The 21,529-nt window shown below is 37.4% G+C and overlaps 1 protein-coding gene across 1 annotated transcript in view; it reads left to right on the forward strand.

Moving 5' to 3' along the window:
* The first annotated feature begins 17,338 nt into the window (after positions 1-17,338).
* Positions 17,339-21,529, forward strand: part of EPC1 (enhancer of polycomb 1) — a 93,603-nt gene continuing 89,412 nt past the window's right edge. The window contains exon 1 of the mRNA XM_087420644.1: positions 17,339-17,598. The gene's annotated coding sequence lies outside the window, so the exon portion shown is untranslated. The remainder of the gene's footprint in view (positions 17,599-21,529) is intronic.

A 21,529-nucleotide genomic window follows, 5' to 3' on the forward strand; every position in this document is an offset into this window, starting at 1 on the left:
TAGTATGACCTGCATATTTGTACCTCAGAGCACAAACAAGAAATAAGGTTCTCTCTCTCTCTCTCCCTCTCTCTTCTGCTTTTTTGGCTCTAAGTCCAACAACTTCTCCTTTTCTAATGAATAAGTAGCTCAATGTTTATTTTACTTTCTCCTTCGTACGTCTAAAGGGATTGATAATATACCCCTAATTTTTCTTGCTACGAATGGTGTTTGTTGAAGTAGAGTAGTGGTCTTAGTGGGTGGCAGCATGGAAGAAATCTCTGCTGGGAACTCTCAGTGCAAAGGGAAGAAAGACCTCTATTCCTACTGAAAAAGTAAAATATGCCCTTTTGTGTGTGTGTGTGAGGAAGATCGGCCCTGAGCTAACATCTGCCAATCCTCCTCTTTTTGCTGAGGAAGACTGGCCCTGGGCTAACATCCTTGCCCATCCTCCTCCACTTTATATGGGACACCGCCACAGCATGGCTTGACAAGCAGTGCGCCAGTGCGCGCCTGGGATCCGAACAGGCAAACCTCGGGCCGTCGCAGTGGAGCGCGCGCACCCAACCACTTGCGCCACCGGGCCGGCCCCATAAAATATGCCCTTTTATCTCATCCATGAGTTGTTTTTCTCCAACTTTGTTTCTTGGAATCATGCTGATATTCACTTTGTTGTCTTTTAAAACTATACAATTTTGGAATTATATTTGTGTTATGAACATGATGTGCTTGTACTGCATAGATTACTTTTTGTGAAATAATTTCAAATTTATAGAAAATTTGGCATTCTAATGTAAAAAAAACTTTCCTTTCTCCTTATTTGTTTATTTACCTCTGTATGGATTTGTGCATTCCTAATTTATTTAATGAGTTGTAATCTATTACTATCATTTCTTACTTTGATGCTCAAAATGACTCAGATATGGCCAGTGTGGCCCATTTCAGGCTGGCTCCTACATCCTTTGACAAGCGTCCATAATTCTTTGAGCATTTCCTGACTTTCTTGAGCAACAGGTGATCCCCAATCTTATAGTTTCTCTGACTCAACTCCGGAACCAACCATTTCCAACAAGTGCTGGTTCTTTTTAGTGGATATCGATATTTGAAAATCAAGATCTGAGCACTCAGCATGCTTATTTCTACTGGGCTGTCATTGTTTCGAAGCCCTCTCAGAGAATAGAGCAAGGAAATACATGCATGTGTAGACACACAAACATGTAGACACACGAACATACATACACATACATCTATATCTATTTCTGTATCTATCAGTGTATATATATTTTAAACTCGTTAATTTACATACCAATATTTTCAACTCCAATTCAGCACCTCACGGTTCTCTCCAGCCTCCCTCCTTCCACATTTGTAAATCCCTTCTCCAGCAGTGAGAAACCTGACTCCCAGTGTCCTCAATGTGTTTATTTATTTGCTCAGTCTCCTTGTATGTCATTGATCTGTCTACTTGCCATTTGCCTCCTCAGCCCCCAGGGACTGCCACCTCCAGAGCTCCTGCCTCTTTCAAGGGAGGAGAATGGATGGGAAGAGTGACCTAATGGGGAGGAAAGAAAGAAAGAAGGAAGGACGGAAGGAAGGAAGGGAGGGAGGCAGGGAGGGAGGGAGGGAGGGAGAGAATAATTCCATTTTAAGGCTTCTCATGTACAGATGTTAAAAAAACTAAGTGCTTATTCAAAGGGGAGGGTTCAATACTGTTTCCAAACGCCAAATGGAAAAGTAACTGGAGAGTCTGGTCAGGATTCAACTGTCTGTGCCTCTTGCAGTAACTCAAAGCTTCTGTTGAATAACAGTCTCCCACAGAGGCTGTTCTACAGACACTGTGATTATGTCTGAGAGTATTACTGCCAGTGCTACAACAGCGTCCCGATTTGGGCTCCGCAGTTATATTTCTCCTAATTCATACTCACAGGCTCATCCATGATCAACCACCACGTCACAACGGCTGTGTTAAGAGGAGCCTGCATATAGCGCCAAAACCAGCTTTCCCCGTGGAAGCATTTTTACAGAAAGCTCAGGCTCTTGGGGACTAAATATAAAGAGAAGAATACCTTTACAAGGAGTTATCAAGCCTTTATCCAGAAAAGGTCTTGGCATTCTTTTCAGAGAAAAATAGTGATCATTTCTGACTTTTTCAGGGTAGTGATGACATATAACAGGCTCTGCAATTTACAAAATTCTAATGCACACATAACTTCATTTAAGAAACAGTAGTAAACCACCTTATAGACATGCGTGAAGCATGAATATTTGATTATGCTCAGAAGACCTCAGCAGAATTCCAGTATATAAATAATATTCCTCACTTCCTTTTAGATAGAGAAGTCTTAGCAAATCCTGCGGATAATCTGAATCCCTCCTTAGAGAATCACTTATCTTTCATATAAGCCTCTTGTTTAGGCAGTACTAAGCCTTCCTCAACAACGTTACATTCAAGCTAATAACCTTTAGAAATGCTCCTTTAAAGTCCAGAAGCCAAATTTCTGGGCTAAGTCTGTCCAGTAAGGAATCGAAATGGTGCCCAACTGTCCACCAATAGTAGAATCAATAAATAAATTGCAGTATATTCAAAAGTGGAATATTATACAGCAACGAGTGAACTACAACTATGCAACAACACAAATGAATTTCACAAACAAAACCAAACATGAAAGTATACATCGTAAGATTCTTTTTTTAGAAGGTTCAAACATAGACAAAACCATTCAATGGTGTTAGAAGTCAGGACAGCAGTTACTTGTGAGTAACTAGAAGAGGGCATAAAGGAGGTTTCCAGAATTCTAATACTATTCTGTTTCTTAACCTGGCTCCTATTCATTTTGTGAAATATCATCAAGCTGTACACTTACAATTTGCATATTTTTTTTAGTATGTTAAATTCGATAAAATAAGTACACCCAAAAGACTCCTTGAGTGAAACACCATTAATCCTTAAGGATATCTAGAAGTTTTCAGAGACAAAAGGCCATGCATAGGTCACTTTCTAACATGTCCAGGAAAGGTCAGGATTTTTTATGTCCCCTGGCTGTGGCAGCAGACTTCTCCTCTGTACCAATGCCAGCTTACTCTGACTAGCCTTAGCCCTATATATTTTAATCAGGTACTGCTGAGACCATGTGGGTACCATTCTGTGGCTAGAGGACTTTTGGAGGTGAGGGAGCCTCAATGCTTACAGCTATATTTTTGAGAAAACTGACTCTCCGCAAGTCAAACTTGCTAATAAGTGATTGAGAGCCTACTCAGCATCAAGGCACCATCAAAGCCTGGCGACTACTCTTCCTGAGGAGGTGGCAAAATCCAGTCATGACAGGTGAACACCTCCAGAAGGCAGGAAAATTCAACTCTCTCCTTTAAAATACTGAATTTAAGATTAAATTCAAGCATACAGAAATCCTGAGCTCATATCCCATCTTTTAGTCTCAAGTAGCAGACGTTTTTGAAAGCCCTCCCATACCCCAAGAGATTCTTTGTCCCTTCAAAATGACATGAGCCGACAACCGCGTTTATATCTATGGGACCTAAATTGGTGGGGAAATTGGATTTTTGTTGTTTTAGAGAAAAGAAAGAAGAGAAATGAAATTTATTTATCTCTTCTTTTTTCATGAGATTCAAAAAATGTTAATCACATAAGAGTTTTTGAACTCCCACTTGGCTTTCTAGGAAGCAATTTAATCTTAAGGTAACATATACTTAACTGTTCTCTAGATCTGCACTTAATTGAGGTTTGCAGCTACTGAATATACTGCAGCAGGACTTCTCTGTCATAAGGAGTTAAAGGATAATGCTTGTTCCACTTATTCTTACCATTATTATCATCATACCTATTCACACCCCAAATCTTGCTCAACTGATTTAAAGAAACTTTCTACCTTTTTTTACTGCTATGTCATCTTTGCAGCTTTTTTCCTTTTATAATTATTTATAAATATTCCATATTCTATGCCCAATTCATAGAATTGCTACAATATCTAACTAGCAATTTTCATTTTTTCTTCATATATTTCTTCCAGCATAAATCATAACTTGCCTCACCCAAGGCAAGTTATCCAAGGCTTAGCCAAGTTATATTCTTTTATTCTTGGCAGCTGAATCTTTGAAAGAATGTCTGATAATCATTCCCAATGGTATTTTAATCAGAGCGCTCATAAAATAATCCCTATATTGGGGCAATAAGTGATTTATTTGAATTTTCTTGAATAACAAACTATATTTAGACTGGTTCCATGATCTGTGTACTTTTCCTTGAAGAGTATTTCTAGGCCTTTCTTTGCTCATCCAGTGACCAATAATATCCACAAGTGTAGCTACCACCTAAGCAACTCATGTAGTATTTTATAATCCCATAAAAATGTAAAGGAACCCTTCAGGATGTGGGTATATTTCCAAAGTTAATAGCTTAATCTAGAATGATCATTAGAAGCAGAATTTTGCTTAAGAATCACGACTTGTAATTTTTACCACTGAGAACATTTATTATCTTTTTTTCTTCCACTCTTAATTTCTCCACTGCTGCGATTTTCCCCCTCATTTGAACAGCTTCTAGCCCTTTATTCTAAGATCTTATCCTGTTTATGCTTTTCTGTACCCATCTTACTACTCAAAATCTGCAAGTAGGGTTCACCAAACTTTCTAGGTGTAACTAAGGGGGGAAATCTTGTCAAACTTGGTGCCGTCTGGTTTCGGCTCTGTATCATGCTGCTGATTCTTTATTTGTAGTTTCAAACCTTTCATAGCTCCTTCAGTCCATAACCTAACACCTTGTAGTCTCCAGGTACTTCCTACAATTGGCACAGGAAATCTCTCCTCTTTTCCTCACAGATAGTGGCTAATGGTGAACACGTTAAATGGTTTTGAAGATTTTTCAAATGGGGAAAATGATGGCACAGAAAGTTATATTGCCGGCATACTGTTCTATAGTTTATGGAATAGTTTATGCAATTGTTAGAAATAAACAACAGGCCTTTTAATTTCCAATCCCTGTGTCTGGAAAGAATTTAATAATATGGTCTTATTGTCATTATATTTAGTTTTAAGATTATCTTCTATTAATAGTAAGTGAAACTTTTCTCTCATCAATGGTAGCAATATAAAGTCTCCCTATAAAATAATACATTTAAGTAAAAATGTCATTAAAGAAAATTTAAATAAATGATAGTAAGGGTAATATGAAGACATGGCAAAAATTGTGATAATCAAATGACTGAAGTTTGGGAAACACCACTATTTGGGGAACACTGTAAAGACTGGTGTATAATGATGGCAGAGCAATTGAGATCCAAATGTCGTTGCCTCTATTCTCTGGATGGTACTTAATGATACTTCCTGTGCCTCCTTACGACATCAACCTAAGTCATAATGGCAAGAGCCAGTCCTAGACTTTCTGCTCTGCCTTAATCCAGCCGATAGCTGACTTCGCCACCCTCCTTGCTGGCTGGCATTTAGAGGAGCTGTCCTGTCTCAGGTTTGGGATGTGTTGACAGGGACCAGTCTGAGTGACAGTCTTCGAGTCCTGTAAAAATCATAAACTGTCCCAAATAAAGAAACAGGCAAGTCGGCCAGTCTCAGGAAGCATAGATTTGCATGCCACCTCACCCTTGGATCGCCAGTCTCTGAATTTCCTTTTATTGGCTCTTTCTAGAAGGCAGATGTGGCCCCTGGGGAAGTGTACAACAGTGACAGAAAGAGCACTGTGCTCTGGGAAACCCTGAAAGTCTACCAAGGGCGCTATAAGTTGGAAACTATCTTTGCTTGATATTTATGGTATTTCTGTTATAGCAAGTATACTTTTGGCTAAGAAATGATAAATATCTGAAGTGGCAGATAGTTGGAATAGTAATTTTGTCCTTGGCAAAGCCATAAGAGGAAAAACCACAAGGGGGAGAGCGGGGAGCAGGGAGAGGAAGGGGTGGGGAGATGGATACAAAGATCTGGCCCTAAACCCTTAACAACAGGGCAGAAATTAGAAGAGGAAACTCATGCTTTTGTTTAAGAACAATTTATAGGACCAGAAATTAGAACAACATTTATTAACCTTGGGAAAGTCTTAAAACTTTTATAAGCTTCAATTTTTTTATCTGAAAATAAAGACGGCAATAACTGACCTAGCTCACACCAGTTAATGTGTGGGTTGCCTGAGACAACACATAAAGCACTGGATCGTACTAGATCCTCAACAAATGTGACTTCCCCATGAAAACAAAAGAACTCAGGTAAGATCTCAGTCCTACTAGTTATGTGATCATAGGTCAGTTTATTTATTTACGGCTCAAACTTTTCCAAAGCGTATATGAGAAAGATTATAAGAATTCCAAGTATATACAAAACTTGAGAAGCAGGAAAAATACAAATTAGAACAGAAAATCAAGGCGAGGAGAGAAAATATAAGATAGATGTCCAGAGGAATAAGTCCTACACAAGTACTAATGTGTACTAAAGTAGAAAATTGCTCTGGGCTTCCTAGCAACCCAAAAGAAAAGGGGAAAATGTTCAGTTACAAAGCATTCCTTCATTCTTCATGAGGGAAAATAATATCAAATGCTCATGGCAAACATATGTTTTTTAGGGCATATCACTTCAACTGTCCAAGCTTTAGTCTCCTCTTTTTCATAACAAGAAAAATATTATCTAGCTTTCAGGGTCGATGTTGAAGACTAAGTGGAATAATATATATGAAAAAGTATTTTATAAATGTGACATGCTGTGTAAATGTTACTTATTACTTTATATGCTGTAATTTATCCAAGAGAGCAGCCTTCTCACACTTTTGGATCTTCACTTAAATTACTGAGCTAAATTGTTTATACCATAGGAATATCTAGCATCTCCAGGCACTATTCTAATAATTTACGTGTATTCAATTACTCCTCACAACAATAGTAAGTACTATTATTATCCCCATTTGGATGAAGAAATTAGGGTACAAAGAGGTTAAGTTACATTCCCAAGGTTACCTAGCTAGTAGGTGGCAGTGCTAAGATTGATATCCATAAAATTTGCCCCTGAGTCCGTGCTCTTTAACTGTCCTTGTACACACATGGAGCTAGGTATAAACTCCTTATACTTACAGAGCTTATGTAACTATAAAAAAATACCAATCTATAAAGTGAATAATAAACCATGCACTAAAACCAGTAAGTTTTAAATTAAAAGTCTTGGGGGCCGGCCCGGTGGCATAGTGGTTAAGTTCAGCGTGCTCCGTTCTGTGGCCTGTGTTCACAGGTTCAGATCCTGGGGGCAGACCTACACTACTCATCAAGCTATGCTGTGGCAGCGACCCACATACAAAACAGAGGAAGATTGGCACAGATGTTAGCTCAGGACCAATCTTCCTCAAGCAAAAAGAGGAAGATTGGCAGCAGATGTTAGCTCAGGGTGAATCTTCCTCAGCAAAAAAAGAAAAGAAAAACCTAACCTCTTCCTTTTTTTGGGGTTTTTGTGTGTGTGTGTGAGGAAGATTAGCACTGAGCTAACATCTGTTGCCAATCTTCCTCTTTTTGCTGAGGAAGATCAGCCCTTGGCTAACATCCATGCCCAGATTCCTCTACTTTATATGTGGGACCCCTGCCACAGCATGGCTTAAGTGGTGTGTAGGTCTGCACCCAGGATCTGAACCTGCAAACCCGGGGCCGCCGAAGCAGAGCACACGAACTTAACCACTACGCCAGCCCCTAACCTCTTCCTTTTTATAGTGATTTTTTTTAGATTATTGATTACCTGTACACATCATAATAAATCTGAAAAGGAAAGACAATCATAAAAATAACAAAAAAAAGTCTTAATTTTATGTGACAGGTGATATTGTTTCCATTTTATGTGACAGGTGATAGTGTTTCCCTTATCACCAATTGTAGCACGAATTACTGCCAGGTTAGTACCAGGTACTGTTAGGTGACAATTCCCCATCACTTTTTTTTCATTCAAATACTGTAAACCATTTGTTCATATAGCCTGTTGTGAAATTATGTGGCCTCCACTTGGCATAAATGCATCATTTACGTATTAAGTCTGCCTTGGCTCTTTGTTCATTAGCTCCCTGATTAAAGTAGAATTGCTTGGTGCTAACTCAATTAAAAACACAAACACAAGGCTAAACTCACAGGGCAGCACTTAGCTATAGAGAGGTCATTCAGATGATCCAGAACATGCTTATATTATTTTAAAAATTATTATTTAAATGAAAACACAAAATTTTAAAATTCTCACAGAGAGCTCACAGACACCAGAGTTTTTAGTTGGAGAAATCCCAATACAGAATATTCCTAGAAAAGCAGGTGACCAGATGACCTGTCTGTAATTTGATGTGCAACCCTATCCCAGTCTGTTGCCAGAGAGAAAGCACTGGGTCACCCCTTCCTGCTAGCGAGAGCAGAAAGTCTCCAACAACCACCCAAACTCCTTCAAGGTTCCACCCCTTTCTACCAGGTACTCAGGGCTCTTTGGGGCATCTCGCGAGGTGGGGAGTCCAGCTAGTCCAAGTCATATTTTGATATAGACCACTTGGGAAAGAGAGGAATAGGAGAGAGAGATTTGGCTACAATAAACCTGTTCTCATGGTACCAGGTGCCACATGCTGGCCCAAAGGGCGTCAAAGTAACAGAGGGCTCTTTTGGGGTTCTTTTGGCAATAGCAAATTCCCAGCATCATACTTGACTCTGAGTTCCAAGCCTAAAGGGTTGCAGCTCTCAATGAACTGTTAGTTCAGCCCCTATTCGTCAACTTCCCAGAGTGAAAGCAGGTCCAGAAGCACTGCTTCAGGATAAGTTCAAAATAGAAAAGAATTTAGCCTTGTGTCCCAAGGTCAGTACTCCTCAAATTATGGTTTGCAAACTGAGGTGTGATGTACTGGTTTCCAAATGCATACAATGGACACAGCAAAGATTTGAAAATGCAAACAGTTTAGGTATCTGTTAGTGACAATTACATTTTAATACTTCTATGATGACACAAATATATTGCAACAGTTACTACAAAAGAGGCCAAGATGGAGTCCAGCAGGCCAGCTTCTGGCTTAAAATTCTCATAATACAAAGAGCCAATAGCGTAGATCTTTACTAGCAGTTCTGAGAGTGAAGTCTGGACCCTAAAATAGAGTAACTCTAACTCGCTCTCCTGATGACCGAAACCTGATCTTGGCCTCAAAGTTTTACACCAACTCCTGGATAAGCAATCTCTTTAGAGAACCCTCAGTGAGGATAAATAGTACCCACCTGGCATTTCCTTTTGCTAGTGAAAATTGAGAAGAGGTAAATGATGGCGAGTCAAAAATTAAGGATGGTAATATCAAGAACTTATTACATATCTGATAAAGGTAGCAAATTGTTGGCTGCCACTAGGGCTGTAGGTTTGTTTTTTCTTAATGACTATGTTTCCTGATTTTCTCTGTATAATCCAGCCTGTCATTCCAGTACAATTGTTAATAGTGCCATTTTCACTCTTGAAAATATTCTAGATTTTACTATAAATTATCACTCTATCTATGGGACCATTCCATAGTATTTTATGCTCCACCTCCCCCCTTCTGATACCTCTTCTTCCTCATCCCCTAGGAATCCTAGATCTTTATTTTTGCCCATTGGCTATCTTTCCCTTTTTTCCGAGTGTTTCACGCCCCAAAGTTACCCCTCTATTCAATATTCACTCCCCCATAACCCCATTCATTCAGCTCAGATGATCTTGCTAAATGATTAGGAAGCAAGTGAGCAATCTGATTATTTCATTTAAAGCAGTTTGTACTTGTGATTTTACAAATAATCTAGAACTATAGCAGGGATAGTTTTCCAATGCCTCTTGCAAACTCTCTGCTCTTTATCAAAGTAGGGTGCAATTGTGTTAATTATGTAATCACTTCTATCTGAGTTATTTTTGTGACTGCTATTACATATACTTGTTCAGTTATATAATAGGAATCGCTGACTTGGCACCCTTTATTGTGAAAGTTTGCCAACACAAAAAGAAGTACAAGGAAAGATAGGAAAGAGATCGAGAGAAGTGGGACTACAAGTGGTTAGTATGTTCTTTATTACACATTTCCATATTTTCCAAAGGGTTGGTAATGAGTTTATATGATTTTTACTATCTGGGGAAAAAATGAACACAATAGAAGAGAATAATATGCAAGAAAAGAGTAAAGGTCATGTGACTATTACTTATTTTATCAATAAGAAAATCTGAAAGCTACATTTGACATTGGATAATAGTCTGCTGATTATAAATATATATACTTATATTACATATATATCAAATAATGCTTCTTTCAGTGGTCAAAATGTTGAAGTGAATCATCACACTAGCAATCCAGCTTTGTGAGAACTGCCTCTCTTTTACTAATTACCCTTACTAGCAAAGTAAAGCCCCCTGCTTCCCAGTGTGTGGCCCTGTAAGGTGCTAACCCAGCCAGACAGGAGCAAACCTTGTAAGAGCACATTTCTGTAAGGGCTGCTGCTTCTCTGCACCACCTGCTCTGAGCACAAGAATTTTGATTGCAGTTGTCAGTTGAGGGCTATTTAGCCCCAAAATCTAACTCATAACAGTGCCGAAAGTGTTCTTTTAATGCAATACAATATAAAGACAGTAGAATTCATTGAGAATAACTATTAAAATACAATACACTACTTGTGTTGATTCTGTCATTAACATCAACCCCCACTCCCCCACGCTAAGGAATGGTCAGAATCCTTAGCCAGATATGGCTAGGGAAATTATTTATGATTTGATCCTATTAAACTCCTCTTCCTTTGTCATCCTAGGCCTGAATTACTTGCTGACTCTCTTTTTGTTCCGATAACGATTCATGTTCCATAACAGTAAATGGTCTCTCTTGTATGGAAGCGTTAGTGACCTCTCACGAGAAATTCTGGACTCTCTTTCTGCACCTGTTCCAGGTTCGTACTTCAAGCAGGAGTCTTGACCAGCTATGACTCTACTGCTGTAGCTACTCCAGCTCCGCTTTCCCCTCTGAAATCCACGCAGTGCTGAAATGTTAAGCAGTATGGTCTCTATCAATGCATGAGTTTTTTTCCTCACTACCCTCTTGGGGGAGAGGTGTCATGAAGGGGAAGGAGTTCTATATAGTCCTGTTTTTTTAATAGCAAAAAGAATAACTTACATATTGAAAACTAGATGAAAAATTCCTCTTTATTGTGCTTTTACTGCGATACTTCCTACAAGAAAACTCCAACCTAGGATTTGGCTGTTTAACCATTTCACACCCACTAGGTCCACAATAGGTCAGTTACCACAGAGCCTAGAATTCTAAGCCATATCAGAATGAGCAAATTTGAGTGACGGCTGAGGTCACCTAAGATTTAAGGTTCGTAAAATGAAGATGGCTGCTGCTGCTGAGGGTGTGCATATAGCTGTCAAATAAGAATATAAGAAAAAGAATATTGAGAGAATAAGTAGTGACGGAATACGCAGTTCTAGAACACTATGTCAGCAACATGATTACAGGGAAATGTACAAAGATAGGAGCCCCCCTTTTTTTTTTTTGGTAAGGAAGATTAGCCCTGACATAACATCTGATGCCAATCCTCCTCTTTTTTTTTTGCTGAGGAAGACTGGCCCTGGGCTAACATCCGTGCCCATCTTCCTCTACTTTATATGGGATGCTGCCACAGCATGGCTTGATAAGCTGTGTGCGCCGGGGATCCAAACCTGCAAACCCCAGGCCGCCTAAGGGGAGCGCACGCACTTAACCGCTCTGCCACCAGGCCAGCCTCAGGAGCACCATTTTTTAATGAGATAAATGGGTAGTTGTCTTAGGCACTTAAAATAAAGGGATTATTGAATATTTTTTAAAGCAATTAAATCTGTCCAGCTCTTTTACAATGTCTATATTCAAATTATCAGATCTTATCACTCTGTAATACATTAGAATAGCTTTCTTAAATTAAGGGCATAGCATACATACAATAAAATACATTCAGTGCATTAATCAATGCACAGCTCAATCATTTTTACATATATATGCATGTATATACGACACACGGATATAAAGACATGCATACATAACTCAAATTTAGGTAACCCCATATAACTACAGCCCAGATTAAGACAGAAGATTTCTTGCATTCCATAAAGTCCCTGTGTTCCTCCTCCCAGCCTACTATTACACAGCAATTAAAAAGTAGCTGATTTGGGGACCAGACCCATGGCCTAGTGGTTAAGTTCAGCATGCTCTGCTTCAGCAACCCTAGTTCCGTTCCTGGGCACAGACCTACGCCACTCGTTGCTGGCCATGCTGAGATGGTGACCCACATACAAAATAGAGGAAGATGTGCACAGATGTTAGCTCAGGGACAATCTTCCTCAAGCAAAAAGAGGAAGATTGGCAACAGATGTTAGCTGAGGGCAAATCTTCCTCAGCAAAAAAAAAAAAAAGTAGCTGATTTTAACAGAGAAAATACTTTGAAGATTACTCACACTAATTGTATGAGGAATTGCATTTAGCTATGAGGAAGAGACTCCCACAAAATAGTGCTTTAAACAGATTAGCAGGGTTTTTTCCCTCTCATGTAAAAAATGGTCTAGACTGTACGGAGGCCTCACAGAACCTAGCTTCCTTCTCTCTGTTCAGCTGCCCTGAGCTATGAGCCCTCCTCCGGGTTGTTACAATGTAGCTCCTGAGTCCTCCCAGAGGTGCTGCCCAGGCTCCGACCAGGAAGGGCGAAGGTGAAGAGCAAAGGTACTCCAGCCGAGTCAGCCCCTTTACATGCTTTCTCCGAAGCTCGACCAGGTGACTTCTGCTTAACTCTCACTGGTTGAAACTGTGTGGTAAACACAGTTTGGGGTGGCAAACTCAAAATAAAATCAGATTTTATTAGTAAGACAGAAAGGGAGGATGGGTATTGGTTAGTCGGCGAGCAGTCTCAGCCACACCAATGGTCACAAAATGCTCCCGTGAGGGACCTTTCTTGAAAATGTCACTTCACTTGCAATGGATAAATCCAGCCTAAAATCATCTCACCGTGGGTAATGAGTTCTGAAATAAACACTCTTGTAATCTTTGCTAAAGACATTATATTAAAACATTTGGAAAGAAAAGTTCTGGTGAGTTACTGCTTTAAAATATGTTTGCCAAAAAAAGCCTAACTTCTCACTATTCTTAAAAGGGAAAATATGGGAAAAGTCGTAAAGGATAAAATTAAAAGAATTTGTTTGAGACCACACAAATAACTAAAGAAATCTGATAATATGGTGTACGTTAATTCATTAGGGCCCACCAATGGAAATCTGGCCATTTCCAAATTGTAACTGTTCATAATCATTAGGATTACAAGTTTTGATTTAAGCTAAGAATAATTTTTTTAAACAACCTGAATGGGACTGAAGTCTAAGATCCCCAATCCCTTATCTACAATTGTGAATTCCCCAAATCTTTGAAAACTGAAAGCTTTTTTGCAAGTTGTAGTATCTGGTTGGTGACAAAAGCTGACCTGAACTGACATGGGGCTACTTAGAGCCTGTCTTTACTCCATCTAATGTGATTGGTCATGTGTTTCCCTGCAAAAATATTATTGTATTTGATTATGGGGTGCTGCATCATATTACTACTCTAAAATTATTTTAAAAATCTGAATTCCAAAACACATCTTCCTTCACCCCACAGTTCTGAGAGGTAAAGATCCTAAATACTGCATTACCTAATCGGTTCACAATTTGATTTATTTAGAGATTTATTTTGATTTATTACTATCAAAGTTCATTCAAAGGATAACACATCATTGATCTGTCCTGTTTTTTAAATTTTTCTAAGGCTTAGAATCTAAGAAATTGAACGCATTATTTCTGCCCATGTGTACATAGGATTTTGGTTTGCTAACATCCAGTTAGTAAATTCAAAAAGAATAACTGTTTTTATTCCAATTATATTATTTAAATTCTAGCTTTAATAATGCTTTGCCTCATTTGTTTAAAAAAAAATGTTAATACAGCTTTGTTCAACTGATATGAAATGTAAGGTTTTATGAATAAAAAATACCAAAATCAGCACTACTGAAGAGAAGCAGACACTGAGGCAAATAGTTGCCTGAATTCTTCCTTTTCATTTTACTGTAATATGTATGATCTTAGATATTTGTTTCTTGTTCATACTTGTTTATGAGCTGAGTCATAATCAATGGCTGTAACAATGCAGATGAAATGTGGATTTTTACAAGTATAATACCAAAACACTGTGATGCAGCTATGTAAATTCAAAATTAGCATGGAGTTTTTTTCTCACTTCGCCACATCTTCTCTGGCTCTTATCATCACTAAACCCTCCAAAATCTCAAATTCCAACATTTTACTCTCTAAATACAATTCCCTTGCTTAGATCTGGAATTCCTTTCTGCAGCTTACAGCCCTCTGCAGGATGTCACTACGTTTCTGACCTCGTCTGATGTCACTTTCCCTTTCTCTCAATATGCTGCACAGACACTGACCTCATTTTACTTCCTGGAATACTCCAAGCTCCATTCTGCCTCAGGGCCTTAGCACATGTTGTAACCTCTTCCTAATCTGCTATTTCTCATGTATTTTTCAAGTTTGGCTCCTTCTCATCCTTCAAGTGTAGCTTCAATGTCACTTGCTTAGAAACAACTTTCCTTACCACCTTGTCTATGTGTTCCCCTCCCTGTTATTCTCTGAGACTGCACTCTGTTTATTTCTTTAATAGCACTCATCATAATTTGCAATTATACATTTGTTTCCTGGCTTGTTTCTCTGTCTCCCCACCAGACTATGAGCTCCATGAAGGAGGAGATAAACTGTCTGTCTGCTCGTTAATATATATGTAGCATGAAACATCATGCCTGGCACATTCTAAGCTCTAAGAACTATTTGTTTTTGTTCTTGTTTTTTGGTGAGTAAGATTGGCCCTAAGCTAACATCTGCACCCATCTTCCTCTATTTTATACATGGGAGGCCACCACAGCATGGCTTGATGTGCGGTGCATAGGTCCACACCCGGCATCCAAACCCGCAAACCCTAGGCCACCAAAGCAGAGCTCAGAACTTTACTACTACACCACCGGGCTGGCCCTTCTCAAGAACTATTTGAATAAACAACACGAGAATTATTTATCCTACGTCTTTCAGTGATAATTTTTCCAAAACATTTTACTCTACATTTTACCTTTACCAAAACAAAAGATGTTCAAATCATGAATATTGTCTCAAAAACTCTGAAAAAAATTCTCCCATAGGAAAGTATATAATTAGAAATATGCATATTGTGGAAAATGCACAGAAGATTCTAATCTATAGATAATAAAGTATATTTATATATATGCACATCCGTATACATGTGTGAACATACATATGTATAAATGTATGTATATATGCATATATAGATGTGCATGTGTATATGACAGGGGAAGGGATGGGAAAGAACAGGACAGGGCTGGGGTGATGGAAACCCAAAAGTATATGATGAAAATGGTCCCTAGCAAATTTTTTCAAATGGAAGGAAAATTGCTTAAAAATTTCTCAAGAGTTTAGTCTACTCTCTTCAATAGATGACTTCTTAAGGATGTTTTCTTGATTATAAACAAATAAATGTCGTTGAAATGTACTGTCATCAGGTCACTATTGGTGAAATTACAAAATAAAATGGATCTATAGGTATTTTCCTAGCACGGTTGTTCACCATGTGATTCTGAATCCAAGTCTCTCCTGTCTACTTCAGTTGGCAATAAAGCATGTGCAGTGGACACAGCCCAGGGAAGGGGTTGCACTCAGGTTCTACCTAAATTGGCCCAGGACACACACCTATAGGTGACCCGTTTGGCAAAAGTTCATAAGGTCTTTCTAAATACACAGGGAGCTCTACCTCCTGGTTCACCTCAGACAGTCCCTGTTTGTTATAGTCATCCTATAATTAGTAATATGCCCCCTTTCATTCTCAAAAGTGTCCTGGTTTAGATGATAAATTATACAGTCACCCTAGCTATAGCTCTCTAAGAATCTTACCTATTAAATGCCAGGCAGGCATAGGAATACCAGACCAACAAGTGTGTGTGGGTGTGTGTGTGTGTGTGTGTGTGTGGGTGTGTGGATGTGTGTGTGAGAAGGTGTCCTGAAGAATGTAGGCGATTCCCCACCCGTTTCTTCATCCAATTCCTTTAATCCCTGTTCTATCCTTGGCTCATTAGAAATTTAGCTGGCAAAGAATTTTATACTGGATGTGTTCAATTAACACATATATGCAGTATTTGACACATTTCGATATTTGCTGACTTTTCGACTTTACATTTGCAATCAATCATAGTATAGCTTTCCTTTAAAATTAATTTTCTTTTTCAGTTTCAGACTTCATTTTTGTTTAAAAGCCCAGTTGCAACCACCAAATACCTGACTCAGCTCACAACTGGAGACAGAGCGTCAAATTTCCCATCCCACTTCATTTGAAAGCCTGCCAAGATAGGTGAAAGGCCTTATAAATATGTAAAGCAGGAAGTTCAAATTACAGTCAAGTAAATCTCTAGTGATTGATGTTCTTTTCAAAATAATTTTTTAAGAAAACTAATAAAAGCAGCACATTTCTCAGACCCCCTTACTAAACGTTTCACCGGAGTTCAGACTGGACAATGTACTTTTAGAACTGTATTTATTTTGGATTTTTACCACTTCCTGGAGGCCAGGAGGAGGCACGGTGGGAGGATCCAAAAAAACTCAATACCACAGCCATTTTGTTTGTAAGGCTGAATTGTAGAATTCTGTCAGCCAGTAAAGGTTTTTGAAACAGAATTTTTAAGAAGAAAAAAGAAGTATGCCGATTGTTTTTAATTTAACCACTAAAATCATTATTTTATTTTTGTTCTTTGCACAAATGGTAGTTATTATGGCTAACAAATTCTATTTTTACGAGGAATTAAATCTCTCGGAGCTCAAGGAGTCGTGAATTTTGTTCAAGGATGACTGGCTTCTTTAGGTACCTGATGATGTCAAATCAAAAATATTTTGATGGAAATAGTTTTTAAATGGCCATCTTTGTAACCAAATTCTATATCGACGTTTGTGAAGTGATCAACAATTTGCTTAAGAAAAACATTATTTTCCATAAAAACCCACACACAAGAAATGAGTGTTCCTTAAGACGTTAAAAGGGCATTTTCCTGAGCTAACAGGCAGTCGTGGGTGCTATTGTTTTGCAGTGTCACTTAATAGCGGGCTTAGACTTTTGTCGTTTGGGTGGCTGTGCTTTTAAAAGCCCAGTGTAAAATGGCACACACACTGCATTTTTTTCCGAGCTGCAGGAGGCGGGGGGAGCGGGGGATAGTGCAGACTGGAGGGACACTGCCCTCCCAGCCAATCAGAGCGCGCCTGCCTGCCATCGCAAAGTTGTTAACCCCAGAGTCTTCTGGCTGCCGCTGCCTCCTCTGCTTTTAATCTTCCGTGGATATTTCTCCGATTTTCCCCAAACGCCCACAGATCCTGGGGGAAGCCACCCCATTCAGCCACCGATCATGGAAGAAAGTATTACTTTTTATTTACCAAATATTTTAAAGATGTTTGAAGATCCATATGCTGCCTGGAGGCTGTTGTTTCTAGGGACACAAGTATCCAGCCTATATTGTTACAATTATTTTTCAAGAACTGGCTTCTTCTTTGCCTACACTACTGGTAAGTTTGTAATTTTAAACATTTATGTCATTAAATCTTTGAATGAGCCACCAGATAAAAAGGATTTTCATTGTGTTACTTCTAACAAAACCAATCTTTGTATGTTTCTTTAGCTTTGATCTCTGCACATTCCACCTAATCTTGTCTGGTTAATTTTTACCAAAAGAAAAAAATTAGGTTTTTTTTTCATTATTAAAGCTAAATATTTATAATATAAATTATACTTTAATTACTGTGAACTACAGGGGAACTCAGCTATTTCAAGATGGACTTGTTTTGTGCCAGCAATGTTGGTAATGCCAAATATGTGCATATCCTCTTTATAAAAATTATGTATTACCTAATTTGTCCAGGACTAAATTATCAGCAGTTAAACTACGGATGTAGTTGTTTTTTGTTTTTGTTTTTGTTTTAAAGGCTTATCGTGGTTTTCTTGATGGATTACTTGGATACAAACTACAGAAAAGCTGCCCTTGCTATAATGAAGGTGGAGATTGACATAACCGGGTTTAGATTAAGTTATGGCTGTTCCTAAATAGTGGATCTTTTATTTGCTGATCAGATCTAAACTTGTTTTCCATGATATTAATTCTTTGAAGCTCTTCATTAGATAATCTTTGCAGATCTATCTTGTTTTTCTCCAAAAAGGTACATTTGGGAGACATTTTGTAATTTGGGGCATTTTTCTAATTTTTTTTTCTTTTTGCACACGGTGGGAGATCTTTTTTGTTTTGCATTGATCTGTGTTGGTGGCGCTGTAGTCCTCAACAATTTATGTCAGTTTCACTAAAAGAAAAAAGGAGGAAAAAAAAGAGGTGGGGCAAATTTTGATCTATTATCTTTTCCCTTTATTTCCTTAAAGAAAGTTCAATTTGGTCCGAGGAAATTACTCAGTTGTATTATTTAAATGTTTTCTGTGAACTGTGGGTGAGAACAGACATGTCGTCACAACCAGTCCAGGGAGCGCCAGGGACAAGCGTGCAGTTTGCAGTTGTGTTTTATCTGATCTGATTATCTCTAGATCAGAATTCTTCAATAATAAACTGTCGGTTTACCCTCTCTTTCCTCTGTAACATTTTGCATTTTCCTTATTTTACAATATCGTGCATATTAATGTCTTTTAAATTTAACAAAACATTTGAGTTTTAGTTCACTGAACATTGTAAAAGTTCAATTTCATTTTGAACCTAGGGATTTCTTAAGTTTACTATTCTAAGTTTCTCCTGGGAATTTTTTGGTAGTTTCACATATAATAATGCCTATATTATTGTTTATTTTATTTTGAAATGGTACCTCAATTGAATTTATGTGTATCCTTGTTTCAACAAGCAAATATTTTGGAATAAGAAAATTTTTTAAGAATATGTATACAACTGCTTTTAACTTTAAAAATATGGGTACTCATATATCTAAATGTAGGATAACTCTTTTCCATCTTTGTTCTTATTGAGAGTTATCTGATTAGAGAATATGGGATTTAGGCCCAAAGCCTCCCCAGAACAAAAATATATATTATGATATGACATAGGATTTACTGGTCTCCATGAACATTTTAGTTGTTTATGGAGATAGTAAGTATGTCTTTTGTTCAAAAAGAAATTGAGAGGAATCAGTAATTGTACCTAAAAACATTATTTTGCCAAATAAAATAAAAACAACTGAAATAGTATCCTAGACCACCTTTCCATACAATTGAACAGATTATTTCTTGAGAGAGTGAAAATTTCTGGAGTTATTATTAAGTGTTTTTTTTCACTTTGAAACATGACAATGCTCATTTCACTGATCATTTAAAATTTTGAACTAAAAGAATGTGTGGAAATGACTAGATATAGTATTTCTGATTTTTGTGTCCCTATAATTTATCAGTATAGGACCCTTTCCTTGAACTTCAAAAATAATTATCTATTATGCCCATATTTTGTTTATATTATGCTATAAAAATTTGAAAGTGTTCACTGTAACATTTTATCTCTTTATAAAATTTAAATGCCCCCTTCAAGACTCGTTTTGACATTATAGATTATTTACAGAATGAAATATTGCAGGTGTAAATAGGTTATCTAACCTTCTGGTTATGCTGGAGAGTTTAGTTCTCTGAAGTTGATCTACTGAATAAAATACACTTTCCAATATGTTTACGACTAAAATACCTGTTATTCAGCTGGTGATATTTTTCACTTTTATCTGTGGGAACTACAAGTGTTTATATATGTAGCCCCTTTAGAGACAAGCTGAGGCTGTGAAGCCCATACGTAGCCCTTTGTTCTCCTACCTCGCTGACTGTTACATCATTGATTATGAAGTCACCCTCATAGTCACAGCCTCACTTTGTAAAACCATCCACAGATATCTATATTGAAGATATTCTTCTTCCTGTGACTCTTGCATCACTATGTAAGCAAGGAGGTTTAAATCTGTGAGGCAAAAACAATTCAATATTTTAGGTTATTCTCCATTTTTAAATCCACCTTGTGCTTCATTTTAGCTCTTGATTCTTTGGCTGTTAATTCTTTTTTTAATTGGCAATGTTTTTGTAGGCACTTAGTTCACCAGTTTGGTGTGATTTTGATTAGAATTATTATAATAAACTATGTTTTCATCATGAAAAATCTTTATTTATTAAATTTAGTATATAGAGAACTAATTCATTTTCCATAGTAACAGTTGCTAGATCATGAACAATAAAAAATTATTTTTTAAAAATCCTGAAAGGTAATTTTAGTCAACAATTACACACATTTCTTTCTTGCACATTGTTTTATCAGAGATAGCAGCAAGTAACAAAATTGACTATATTAAAATATCATATCATTTTCTTCACCCTGCCCATCCCTCCGATGGAGGGAGGGGTCAATGAGTAGCAAAATGGCCAAAAAATAGGTTGCAGAAAGAAGAAATAAATGATGCCAAAGACATGGAGAATCTGTAAATCAAATTCTAAACAATAAATGACAGAAAAATGAACTTGAAATTATAGAGTTTGGTCAATAACAGAAATAAATGGAAAATTTTAGTAAGACAAAGTAATGAATCAATATAATTTACTAATTTATTAATTTGTATTCATTAGTATTGCTAAAGATTTGAGGAAATTTTAAAGTTAGCCAAACCTATTAGGAAAGATGAGATAACAAAGAGAAGAAACATTTACAGAGATATTAACAAGACCTAACATTAAATGCTGAAAATATTAGCCAGGACCAATCTAATACACCTTAGAATGAAGTGTTTTAGAAGAAGAAAAAAAGAGCTAAAAATTTTGCCCTCTGAAAACCAAATTCAACACAAACCTGAAACTGTATGTGTTCTAATTCCACCCACTTCTTGTGCGTGTTCACCTCTGCTATTTTTTGGACAAATCTGTGCTTACCATTAGACTGTACAGATTCACTACTCTACTCAGCATGGTTTTGCAAAGGAAAATAAGAGGCAAAATGGGTGTTTGTGTTATGACTTTGTTTTTTATCTTTCCAAAAAGATTCTCAAATGGAGAATTTAAAGAGAAAGTAAAGCAAAGATAATGATTTCTTTATGAAAAATATGAAAGGGTGTACTTTATACTTGCTTTGTTCAACATTTATTTTTATTTGGAGGTTTATTTGTTCTAGATTTCCCTCCTATCTATGATGTACTATTACACTAAGATGCTAGAATACAATGTTAAGAAAAAAGGCAAGGATCCCTGCTCTCGTGGAGTTTATAGTCCAATATGGTTCAAAGTTCTAAAGATACTTTAAATCTAAGGTCTTAGATGTGGGAGGTTCCCATTTGGGAATGAAGGCCAAATAAGATTTCTGGAGTAAATTTTTTTTCTTAATTTAAATCTGTTTATATAGGATTTTACAAGTGTCCTCCTACTGAAAGACTATCATTTGAGCACCAAATATTCACACAGTGAGGGAAAAATATCCCTCAGATTTTAGATATA

This window comes from Ceratotherium simum, chromosome 32, assembly GCF_057802395.1.
Source record: "Ceratotherium simum simum isolate JZ-2026a chromosome 32, ASM5780239v1, whole genome shotgun sequence".
NCBI lineage: Eukaryota > Metazoa > Chordata > Mammalia > Perissodactyla > Rhinocerotidae > Ceratotherium > Ceratotherium simum.